The 11,968-nt window shown below is 39.6% G+C and overlaps 1 protein-coding gene across 11 annotated transcripts in view; it reads left to right on the top strand.

The window, feature by feature from the left end:
- The first annotated feature begins 4,058 nt into the window (after window positions 1-4,058).
- Window positions 4,059-11,968, top strand: part of LOC148021112 (triacylglycerol lipase 1-like) — a 65,541-nt gene continuing 57,631 nt past the window's right edge. For 3 of the 11 annotated variants that reach the window (XM_087698958.1, XM_087698957.1, XM_087698952.1), the window contains exons 1-3: window positions 4,125-4,397; window positions 5,245-5,376; window positions 5,487-5,569. The gene's annotated coding sequence lies outside the window, so the exon portion shown is untranslated. The other 8 variants (XR_015694671.1, XR_015694670.1, XR_015694669.1 and 5 more) reach the window with 6 other exon arrangements.

Below are 11,968 nucleotides of genomic sequence, written 5' to 3'. Positions count from 1 at the left end.
CAAAAACAAAACACACTAATAATTTTCCAAAAAAAAAAAAAAACTTACCAACCGACCTAAGACCTCGAAGAGCCAAGCTTTGATACTAGTTGAAAGGTGAGAAGGATCGAGCACGAGAGCACATAGGTGCCCAACCACATTCAAGACCTTGAAGAGCCAAGCTTTGGTAGTAGTTGAAAGGTGAGAAGGATTGAGCAAGAGAGCACAAAGGTGAGAGCTATGGCAAATGAAGCAAGAGCAAGAAAGAGAGAGACTCCAAATGTGAAAACTCCAACAATCACAATGTGTGACCAACCTTCCCTTTATTCAAATGTCACTGAAAGAATAATGAATGAAGTGACAATGATAGGCGCCTGTCGCCTACAGTGTGCCGGTGTGGGTATTGTGAGTGTAGTAATACATGAGTGACTAGGCGGAGGCGCCTTTACCCCCAACATAAGCAAATCAAGCAAGATAGGGTCCTAAATGAGAAATTAGTCACTCTTTTCAACGCCTCAGTTCTTGAAAGTAGTGCTGTGATGAACACTTGGGAAGAGCTTGTTGATGACTATGATATCAATGATGAAGTTTATACAAAGATTTTAGGCATTTGCAATGATTGGGTATCAAAGAAGCTCACACGTGGAGCTGATGCATGGTCCCTACCAAGTGGAGTAAAAGATATTGCAAAATTTCTAATTGGAAAAGAGAAAAATCCTCTTCAATAATCCATTAGTTCACCTTGGCGTGTATATGTTATCAGATGCAATCTAGAAACCTTTGATTTTATACATACTGTATACCGAGATCCAATTACCATTGGGATTATTGTTCTAGATGCAACACATGGGGTTGAGGGAATGAAATGGGACTCTATAAAGTTTGGAAAGGTTGTATCCACTCTACTATAAATGACATGTGAACCTAAACAATTCATGTTATTATCATTTCTTGATCGAAAGCAAATAGCAACTTTGAAAAATGCTCTTGAAAGCATTTCTTGCAAGTATCACATGCTAGTTGGTAGTGTTGACTTCCTATCAATGGATCGAACCTTTACTTTTTGATCTATAGATTTTTTTGTGGTTTTGACATTAGTGACCATGGAGAAAGCTTCATCAATTTTGAGTGATATATAAACAATATCAGCAAGCCTTCCATTTTGGACTTTGAAGGCTTGGATAAGGAGTGCAATGATGAAGACCTTAAAGAAGACCAGAGGATTGCCAAGGCTATTTTGAAAAAGAAAATGAAAGTTATGGGAACTACAATCAAAGCATTCAATGATGCTCTCATGAGGTTGTATTTGATGTATATGCAAGTAGACTTGGATCTAAGGTGGCATTGGTAAATCACATGAAGACTATCACAGTGGTTTGCATCACTCAAGAGCAAAGAGAGATTGAAGCACAATTATGGAGGGTCCATAAGAGTGCCAAATAAAATTCAAATTTCCCAAAGGTTCCTCCTACTAAAGTTCAAGTTCTTAAAGTACCACCCGAGGGCATAGAAGAATCAAGCCAAGATATATCAAGTCTAATTATAAAAGAGAAATTAAAGGCTACTTTAGGTGTTTAAACTTTGTTTCTTCTCCTTTCATCAAGGAAGACCCATTGATGTAATTTTGAATTTTTCCTTGAGAAGTTACTTCCATTAGCATGTGCGATATTTTCTTTTTTTGGGTGATATTACTTAAAAAAACTATATCTTTAGTTTTTTTTTAATTTTTATAAAATGTACCAAGCATGTTTGGTTTAAAAAATCTATTTAAGTAAATCTTTTGCTAAAATAGTATTAAATAGCTTATTAAAATTTATCATCCTTTGTAAGGATATTTGTTTAAAGGAGATATTATAATCTAGTGTGTAAGAATACTTATCATAATGAAAAGTTTAAGCTAGCTATGCAAAATTTACTTAATTTTATTTTAGATCTTATTTCAATTAAACTCTTTTATGTGTTGTGTAATGATCTTGTTATATTAGTTTTGGTTAGATTTGTTCACATGGTCAAATCTCTTATCTCTTATAACCTCTTATACTATATCACTGATGTATGTCTATGCACGTACCTTAGGATAAGAGAGCCAACAATATATTGCACACCTAAAAAAGGATTCATTGCACCTCCCAAAGGAGTTTTACCTCAGTAGCAAATATTGCAACAAAGATTTCACCTCCAATGTATATTTTGAGATGTATATATTGAATATTAAGGTAAAATGCTTGTTATAATTCATGAGTTTAAATATCTATGGGATATAACTAGTTTAAAAATAGAATGGTTAGTCCTTAAGAAGAAACTATGAAAACTTATCTAAATAGAGTATCCCTAAGAGCTTTTGCATGGCTATGAAATATATGCTTGTTAGAAAATTAAAGTGTTTTATGTAGTTATATTGGTGTTTTTAAACACCACCAATATCAATGAGAGAAATTTACTTAACATTTTTTATTCTTTCAATAACATTAGTTAATTGTGTTGAAATTTCTTATAAAGTGGTCGTTTATGTCTTAGCTAATAAATAAGTCTTAATTAATAATAAAATTTATGTCTATTTTTTTAGAAACACAAACCATTGGTTGAAAGTTAAATCTTTGGTCTTAGAAAAATCATAGACTTCTAGCTTTGTATATAAATCTTTATTTTATAATATGAAAGTTCATTTAGATGTTTAAAGTGTTAAGCTAGTTGATTTTGGCCAAAGCCAATATCCATCTTGTCCATATATTGTTAAGATAGATAAAACTTTTGAACAAAATACATTTATATATTATGCATATACACACAAAAAATACAAATAGAGTAAGCAATTATTTAACATAGTTGTGTTTATTGATTTACACAAAAAAAAAAGAACCATCACATCATAGGTTATCCAAACTTATTACTATATTGTATTATATTAAGTTATAAAGCCACACCTAGTTAGTGGTGACTCTTTTAAGGTCCTAATTCATGAAACTTATACATGTCACTTTGAATGATGTTATATCTAAAAGAAAACTCATATTATAATATCTTCAAATCCATAACATTATAAATTTTGGCCATGATAACATATATTCACATAATGTTTAAGGCTCTTGTATTTTAAATTCTCTCTGTACTCTTTCAAACCTTTGTATTCTTACATTAAACTTAGAAATTTCTTAGGTATATCTTAGCTAAGCCTCTCTGACGTTTCCACCACCATACAACATCTCTTTTTGTTAGTATGCTAGAAAAGATAGAGGTGAAATCCAAATCTCCTAATAGCCAAATAGCTTACACTTCATCACTTATGCTCTCAAGATGTGTAATCTCATATTTGTAACATACAAAGTGCCTTTTAAAGACAAATATAAACATAGTGCTCTTTTTCATTCACAAAAGTAAGACATTCATGAAAAGTGAGACTTGAGAAATTCTCAAAATCTTTAATATGGTGTTTATAAAGAAAATATTAATTTTATATGCTGAGAGAGAGAGAGAGAGAGAGAGAGAGAGAGAGAGAGAGAAAACTAAGAGAGGAGAAAAAATAAACTAAAATAGAAGGCACAGAAATGAGATAAAATTAAACATAGGAAATTGAGGGGAGAGGGAAAGAGAGAAAGAGGGGTAAAGAAAAAAAGTAAAAACAAAGAGGAAAAAGAGGAGAAAAAAAAGAGATGAATTATTAGTGAAATTGCTATGCGATACGGCAACTTCACTTGCTAATTCGAGACATCAAAATGGCCTAGCGTTTCGTGCTACAATTGTAATGACAAGATACAAAGCACTCACGGAACACTAGTGTTTATACAATTGTAATTGCAGGTTCCCAAAATTAAAAAAAAAGGTGCGCCTTCATCAGTCGAGATGAGAGCAGAGACCAGCTGTTAAATGACGACTAGGCGCTCCGCGCCTAGGCTCGCCCCGACGTCGGGGCGGGCGCGATTTTTGCAAGGGGAACGGGTGCTGGACGTGTGACACCCGCCCCTGCGTTCTCTTTGTTTTTTTGGGGGAGGTGAGGGCCTGCCACGTGGCACCCACCTCACCCTTTCCTTAACTAATAGTATAGATGAGAGACCTCTCCTGCTTCCGGTACTTAAAGCTGACGAGTCACAGCTTGCAGAATGTGATGTGGGTCGATAAAACTAGAGATATACAAAGGTATGTATTGATTCCTGAATTGCCATATCTGCCGTTAGAGAGAGAGAGAGAGAGAGAGAGAGAGAGAGAGAGAGAGAGAGAGCATATCTTTTACGAAAAAAAAGAGAGAGCATATCTTACACCACTGCAACGAGTATTCCGAAAGTTGAAGGGGAACACACATAATTTCACGTCAATTCCGATTGCAAAGGAGATGGCTCTGACAGGAAGATGTAATTAGGTACATTGTATGAAGGTTGCTGAATGCATATCATGCCTGCTTCTATCATCAGGACATTTAAGAGGTAAGTTGGGATCCCTGCCCATCAAGGAAAAAGAAAGTGCTGAATCCGTTAGCCTACCGAGGGGCATGATCAAAGTCAGCTTGCATGCTGCTTTATATCATGGCACCAGTGCAGGCCTTCTCAAACGTTGATCTTCTATCAAACAAGTCGCAGCGCTGCTTATGATTATCACTCACTTCGCTAGTTATCATGCCTGTGCTAATTAACAAGGGGATTCTGCAAAGCTGCGTTTGTGCTTTTGTGTTTTGGATTTGCATGCACGTGTGCTCAAGCAGGATTGAACCAATTGGAACAAAGGGAGAGTGGCCTTTCTGCTGTCTGATCATCCCTCAGAGAAGCTATAGCTGCCAAGAATTCACAGTAAGGGAGCTGCAAGCATGCATGCATGTGTAAATCATGCACTTCTGTAGTCTGAGTTTGGTTTCCAATATAGTCTGCTGGTCAAGAAGATCTTAACAATTCGAGCATTGTATACAGAGTCACACAGATGCGTGCACTTAAGTACATGTGCAAGCCTGAAATGAGTTTTTGTACTATAGAGATGGTTGTTTATGCTTCCCTGAATGCATGAATGTAGAACTTTGTGTGTGAATGCATGAATGTAGAACTTTGTGTGTGTGTGTGTGCGTGGGCGCACGCGCGTGCACTTGCATGCGTGCATGCATGTTTTTGTTCTTTTTAGCACATTCTTGAAGATGTAAACAGACAAAAAGAGGTTGCAAAGGAAACGGAAGTGCCCACACTTGCTAGTTCAGACCAGAACAAACCATTGATTCTCTGTATATAGCATTCAATTGACCTGTGCTACTATCAATTTGAGAATTGACATTGTGTGAATATTGAGCAGGTGAAAACAAGTGATGGGTTCCTACTTGGTGTTCAACGAATGGCTGCCGTGTCAAGGAACAGAATCAAGAAAATGCCAGTCTTCCTCATGCATGGAACTTTATCTATATGTTTCATTTGGTTGTTTATACAGGTATCATACAAATCTGCTAGATCCACTGAAGATGAGAAATTTTTGGGTCCAGGGAGGAGACACGTGGGTTCTTAATTCACCTTCCCAATCTCTAGCTTTCATTTTAGCAGATGCTGGATATGATGTCTGGATTGGCAACACTCGTACAACAGATTTCAGCCATGGTCATGTTATCTACACAGTGATAAATAAGGTATGAAGTTATGTCTTAAAGAAGCTCTTTAAATACACTAAGTTGGGTAAATGAATTTTCCATGCAAAAGTTTCTTCAATCATACTGTTTCCCACATGGGGTACAAAACAAGGCATACAGACAGTCGTTTTAATCTGGCCTCTTTTCATGTCTGACTTTGAAGGCAACTTATTCAGGAGCTACCTAAGCAAGATAATCAGTTCATTATGTGTTAAGTGTGATAGGATTACTGGGATTGGAGTTTGGATGAACTGGCTGAGAAAGACCTGGTGCCCATGTTGGAGTTGGTATACACAACTGCCGTATACCCTTTGCATTATATAGGTTATTCACAGGTAATGGAGACCTATCAGAAGTTTTCAATTAGAGACAGGCTTTTTTGCAAAGGATAAGGCTATGGTTTTTCTTGGTAGTTCATTCTTTATGAGTGTTGTCAACAGGACACATAAGCTGCTTTTGCAGCCTTGTCCGAAGGTAGGCTTGTGAACTGGCTAGATAAGGTTGTGATGATGGCCCCTGTAGCTTACCTGAAGCATGTCCCCAATAGCATAGTGATCCTTGGAACCACACTGCGTTTGGACCAGGTGTGCAGTGCCTCGTATAAAGGATTTTAGAATCCTCCAAACTTTGACTGACCAAGATAGGAAATTGAAGATGGAACCCTTTGACCCAATGCTCAAAGAAACTATGTGAGATTAGGTAGCAAAGGCAGGCTTACACAAAGCTTTGTATCACTCAGCATACTCGAACACAATGTGCTTATGTACAATTTCAAGAAGGTGCATCAAACTATGGTCTTTTGATACTCTAGTAAGCCCAACACTTTTTTATATAGGAGAGATTGTGGGGCTGAGTCTCTACCACATGAGATAACAACTAGCACACGATGGGCTTGAGAGAGATGGAGTTTAAGGATATATGCTATTGTACTCTTTCTTATGAGATCGGGGGCAGATATCACTTTCTTTTTGAAAGAAATTTTCCTCTTGTAGTGGGTTCTAGAGAATGAGGACCAAAGGTACCCATAGGCTTATTCTTGCTGGTGATAAGGTGACATAAGACACATTTTTGAGAGAGACATACACATTCATCATGTCCACCTACATAGAGAGTGAGGGTTTTTCACTACAGTTACCACTAGAAAGCTCACCCCTTCACTAGCGACTATCACACCCTCCCTACCACTAGTAGCTTTGGGATTAGCCACCTCACTTTGGAGTTACCATATAGCAAGTCATTGCCATATGCCAAGTGAGATGCCCCATAGCCCCCAAGGAGATGAGCTCACTACCAGCTTTACCACCAGTTCAAATCCATCATCATTTGGCAAAGGAGTGTGAATACCATGCCATGATGGATCTAAAGTAGACCAGAGTGGTGGTGTGACACTAGATGCTATCTATGGATACCTATGGACAATGGCTTCTTTGAGGATTCGAGCCAGACTTAGTACACGTTGTCTTTTAGCTTCATCTTCATATTTAGGACAACAATTCCCTTTTACTCACCTTCAATAAGATTTTATTAGATTTACTTTTTAGATCCAGATCTAGATTAGTTTTGTTTGACACTTTGTTCACACGCATTCACCTATCCCATCTATTACATTCTTTATGATGAGATGTTATTTGAACATGTACTACAACCCTAGGTCTCAGAGGTATTTATGGTTTTGGAGATATTAATCTATTTTTCTTTATCACCTACATTATTCAATATCTACATAATGAGATAGCAAAATACATAGAATGAATGGGAGGCCCTAGACTAGGGCTAACTAGAGTCATAATTCCTATTCTTTTATATGAAGGCACATAGTGCTTATTATATACTTAAGAGAAGGCTTATGCTAGTATCTAGATGCATTGTGCACCCTTTGTACTGACCTAGGGAAGATGAGAATTACGTTCTTCAATAGAACTCAACGATAGGTGGCTAAATCAAAGCCTCAAATTATTTCTTGTGTATCTAGGCATTAGTTTTAGAGGGCCGAAATTCTTCATGAGAGATTTTGTAGTTGTTAGATTGGCACATGGATTTGCAGCCCTAGGTGGCCTAGAAAATAGTGTGCTAGTGTATTGTCCTAGCAACACCACACCTAGGTATGGTGATTTGAGGTATTGGTGGTCACATTAGCCCTTTTATATGGAGGATAAATCAAAGGGTCCAATGTCTATCATACTAGGAGAGAGTCATTAGTAGGGCAGATAGTCCAAAGAGGGATCACTATGATGGATGGTAGCTTATGGATAAACTATAGTGACGATAACATGCATGACTCGAGCAAAGCTAGGTGTAGTACCTCTTGTGATGGAGGCTATCTATGGATTGAGGTTCTATGACCTTTTGACTATAGTCTAGATTACCCTTGCCTATCACTTAATTCTCTAGAGCTAAACCAAGTGGCTAGAGAAGATATTGTGATTGGACACTAATATGATGGGTGAATAGAGTACAACAATTTGGCAAGAAGATGGCTCACGATCAAGCAAACTTTCAATGTTTATCTAACACCATCATATGACCAGCTTATATCTCAAACCATAGGCCAGATCCATACATCTTCACACCAGTAGAGGAGATAGTGAGATTTGAGAACATACCCTTAGAGGACTGTGAAGATATGCTAGGGTTTGTGAAACCAACCTTTCTTCTCGGCAAGGGTGGTGCATGACCTGAGTTAAAACAGATTATAGCAAGTAATAAATTCACAAATATGAAAATGCTTACTTTAGTAAATCTTGGACTGCTGACACCTGATTGGCCCCAACAATTAGTGCCCCTGCAGCAATAAATTCACAAATCTGAAAATGCACACTTTACTAAATCTTGGATAGCTGACACCTGATTGGCCCCAACAACTAGTGCCTCTTGTAGTATTTCTTTAATTTTGTATTGCCCAAGGTTGAAATACAATGAGATATGGACTGATCTCCTTCAATCTTCAATACAGTGACTGTCATAAATGATCAGCACCTCTTAGAATCAAATTTCCCCTTGATCGCGTCCACGATCTGGGAACCTTTGGGTCTTTAATCTCTTACATGAGGGCCACAATAAACGGAGAATGGGCTTAGCCCTCCGATTAGTTGTAAACTCTTTGTCTTCAACTACTACATTGAGTGCAAGGTCTTTAATAATTGGGCATAGATCCCAAGATGACTGAATGCCCTAATTGTTGCTGTAAATCATAGTTTGAGCAGCAATTTCTTCAATTGCTATTCATTGAAAGCTGGAAATAGCTGAGAACTGTTGAAGGGTCTCTGATTTGTGTTGCGAGAAAGTGCTCAAATTTGCTGCTGCTTGTTGTGATGCTGTTCTGCAGCAGCTTGGACTCTGGAGGCCTCTGATGGTTGTCACTCTACCCAGAATGAAGTGTGAGCAATTGGGCACCTTCTGAATGTGTCCCCCTAGTCTTGGACTGCTTCTTGGTGGCTGGAAATGCCCTGAATCAGTTGGCTACCTACTACAGCAGCCTCTCCCCTATGTCTCTCAGCCTCCACAAACTCCAAAATGACTGGGATCAGCCCCAACAGCCCCTCTCAGTCTTGCCTGGGAAGTTTGCCAGTTTGCAGCAGTCTTCTAAATGTAATTTCCAGCGTTAATTAATTAATTTTTAGAGTCTACACCAACCTAGTAGTTGCTTGTCTCATGTGCCTATAAATAGGGCATGGGCATTCATTCATCAGTGCCCTCTCCCTATTTTTTAGCCTCCTTTATCGACTGTAGTAACCTTGCTTCCTCCCTAGTGGTTGCTGCCCATTTGATAGAGCTGCTTCCCATCACAACCAGCTGCCACCTAGTTAGAAGCTGCCAAACACCTGCATTTTCAGTCTTCTATGGCTGCTTCTCAGCACCGCTGGGGGATTCAACAACTGTTATGACACCTGGCAGTCCTTGAGTTTGCTGCCTACAAGTCCATTCATCTAACAAAGCCTTCTAAATGTAATTTCCTGCTTTAATTAATTAATTTTTAGAGCCTACACCAGCGTAGGTAGTTAAGTGTCTCATGTGCCTATAAATAGGGCATGGGCATTCATTCATCAGTGCCGTCTCCCCATTTTTCAGCCAGTCTCCTTCTTTATCGACTGTAGTAACCTTACTTCCTCCCTCACATAGTAGTGGCTATTGCCCATTGGAGCTGCCTAGAGCTGCTGCCCATCACAACCAGCTGCCACCAAGTTAGGGGCTGCCAAACACCTGCATTTTCAGTCATCTATGGCCGCCCAGCATTCATGGGGGATTCAACATCTGTTATGACACCTGGCAGCCCTTGAGTTTGCTGCCCACAGGTCCATTCATCTAACAGATACCTGCATTTTCTGTACCAGCAGCTGTGAAACCCTATATTTTGGTGTTCTAGTTGCTACCCAGCTTCACACGTGGCTCAATAGTGCTGTGTTCGCAGTTTTGGACCTGTTTGCACTGTATTGCTTCCACGTTTCTGTCATCAGGAGGTTTCCTAGCTGGTTTTCTACCCCTTGGAGCACACTTGTGTTGAATTGGAGATGGCAGCTATCAGCTCAGCATAGAGTGTAGATAGTAGAGAGAGTGAGAGTGTGGTCACTGCATGACTGGATTAGTTTCAAAGTGTGTAACACAAAGTACAAAGTACAACCCTTAGACTTTAGGGTTGTGTAAGTGCCTTAAGGTGTGTTCACATACGAAAGTGTGTAATGTGTAATAAGTGACTGAACTGTGTGACATAAATTCACAAATAAAGAGCAATATGACTGGGGTTAAAAACCTCTCTTACGGAAAGTAAAACGTGCTCTAGTGTCTTACTATGGATCACCGACACTCCTATGTGAGCATAGGCGTGAGTAAAACCCAATAGAACTCCCTAGAGTGAAAAGTGATCAGCATACAAAGATCATTCACCAAAGGAGATCAAATTTAAAGCATTGCGAAATGCTTTAAATTTGTCGCAAGGAAGAGCTTTGGTGAAGATATCTGTTGTTACCGTGTTTCTCGCAGCACAGAGGAGCGGAAAATGGAAAAAAAGAAATAGCAAAAAAGGCACAGGATAAAAGCAGAAAAAGACGCCTTGACCCATAACCAGACCCTGAAAAATTTAAATATTCGGGCACGACCCTCAGAAAGTCTCAGTGTCGCCCCGAGACAACAAAAGAGTAAAAGGTGCACCATTAAAATGCGGAAGCGCTTCGGAATCCTTGTAAAAGAGCGCCAGGCTCGCTCCTGTGCAAAGTGTACGCATTAGTTGGGAATATGATAAATTAGAATGGTGGGAAATGGGAAAAAGGGCCTAGGCTACGGCCGGCCATGTAAGAAAGGGAAAAAGGGGATGACTGCCCAAAAAGGATTTAGGGCTTTGTATATAAAGTTGAAAAGTGAATGAGAAGCTCATTCTTTTGGTGTGTGGCAAAAAGCGTCTTCTTCTTCCTCTCTTCCTTTCTCCTTCTTGCTTGTGTGTGCGCTCTTGAGAGAGGGAGTGTGAGAGAGGGAGTGTGAGAGTGTGAGGGAGTGAGTGTGTGGGAGTGAGGGATCAAGTGGGTGAAGCTCTTCACCATCTCCCCTTCTCTTCTTCTCCTCTTCTTTTCTCTTCTCTTGCGCTCACGGCTATGGAGGATGGAGCTTGGAGATGGAGGAGGATTGAGGATGCTTGAGCTAACATCAAGAATCGTGGAGCTACCGGAGTGCAAGAGAGAGGAGGGTACTCGATCAAGCATCAAGGTAAGCTCACTACACTCGTAGGATTGACGGCGCGTCGGCTAGGTGAGAGAGAGCCATTAGAGCTCACTTGGAACGCTTGAAATAATAAGCGGTCCGTGGGTCTTGGCGATTGAGCGAAAGTTCCCACATTTTGGTTTCATTGCCAGGACCAACGGATTCAAGCTTGAGCACTTGCGCGTCTCATATCGAGCATCGAAGTAAGGGCTGCATCTCCGAAATGCAGCTTGAGGTAGGTAGGAAGTTTGGGTGTTTTTGATCTTCAAAACAAGTATTTTGGAATATTTTGGTTGTTTGATGATTGGAAAACATGGAGAAATTTGTTCAGTTTTTTGCTTTCGATTCGTGTTGCGTTTAGAGTAGGCTAACATTAGGAAATCGCACCTGAGAGGCATAGGGTTTGCTGCTATATAAAAGGGAGAAAATCGGGGAAAATGAGTGAGAAATGGGGAAAATGCTCATTTGAATGTGTAGGAATCGCAAGGAGAGTGATCAATAACATCCGGGTAATGTCTAGCAAGGGTATAAGTTCTCGAAGGGCAAGGAAATCCTCATTTGCAACCAGCTGAGAGAGAGAGAGAGAGAGAGAGAGAGAGAGAGAGAGAGAGAGAGAGAGAGAGAGAGAGAGAGAGAGAGAGAGAGAGAGAGAGAGAGAGAGAGAGAGAGAGCGCTTGGGTGACCCATTCCGATCGATCAGTGCGAGGAGTT

The sequence above is a fragment of the Lygodium microphyllum genome, chromosome 18 (assembly GCF_053477565.2).
Source record: "Lygodium microphyllum isolate KBCC chromosome 18, Lygodium_microphyllum_v1.1.10, whole genome shotgun sequence".
Lineage (NCBI taxonomy): Eukaryota > Viridiplantae > Streptophyta > Polypodiopsida > Schizaeales > Lygodiaceae > Lygodium > Lygodium microphyllum.
This window is presented reverse-complemented; position numbering and strand designations above follow the sequence as displayed.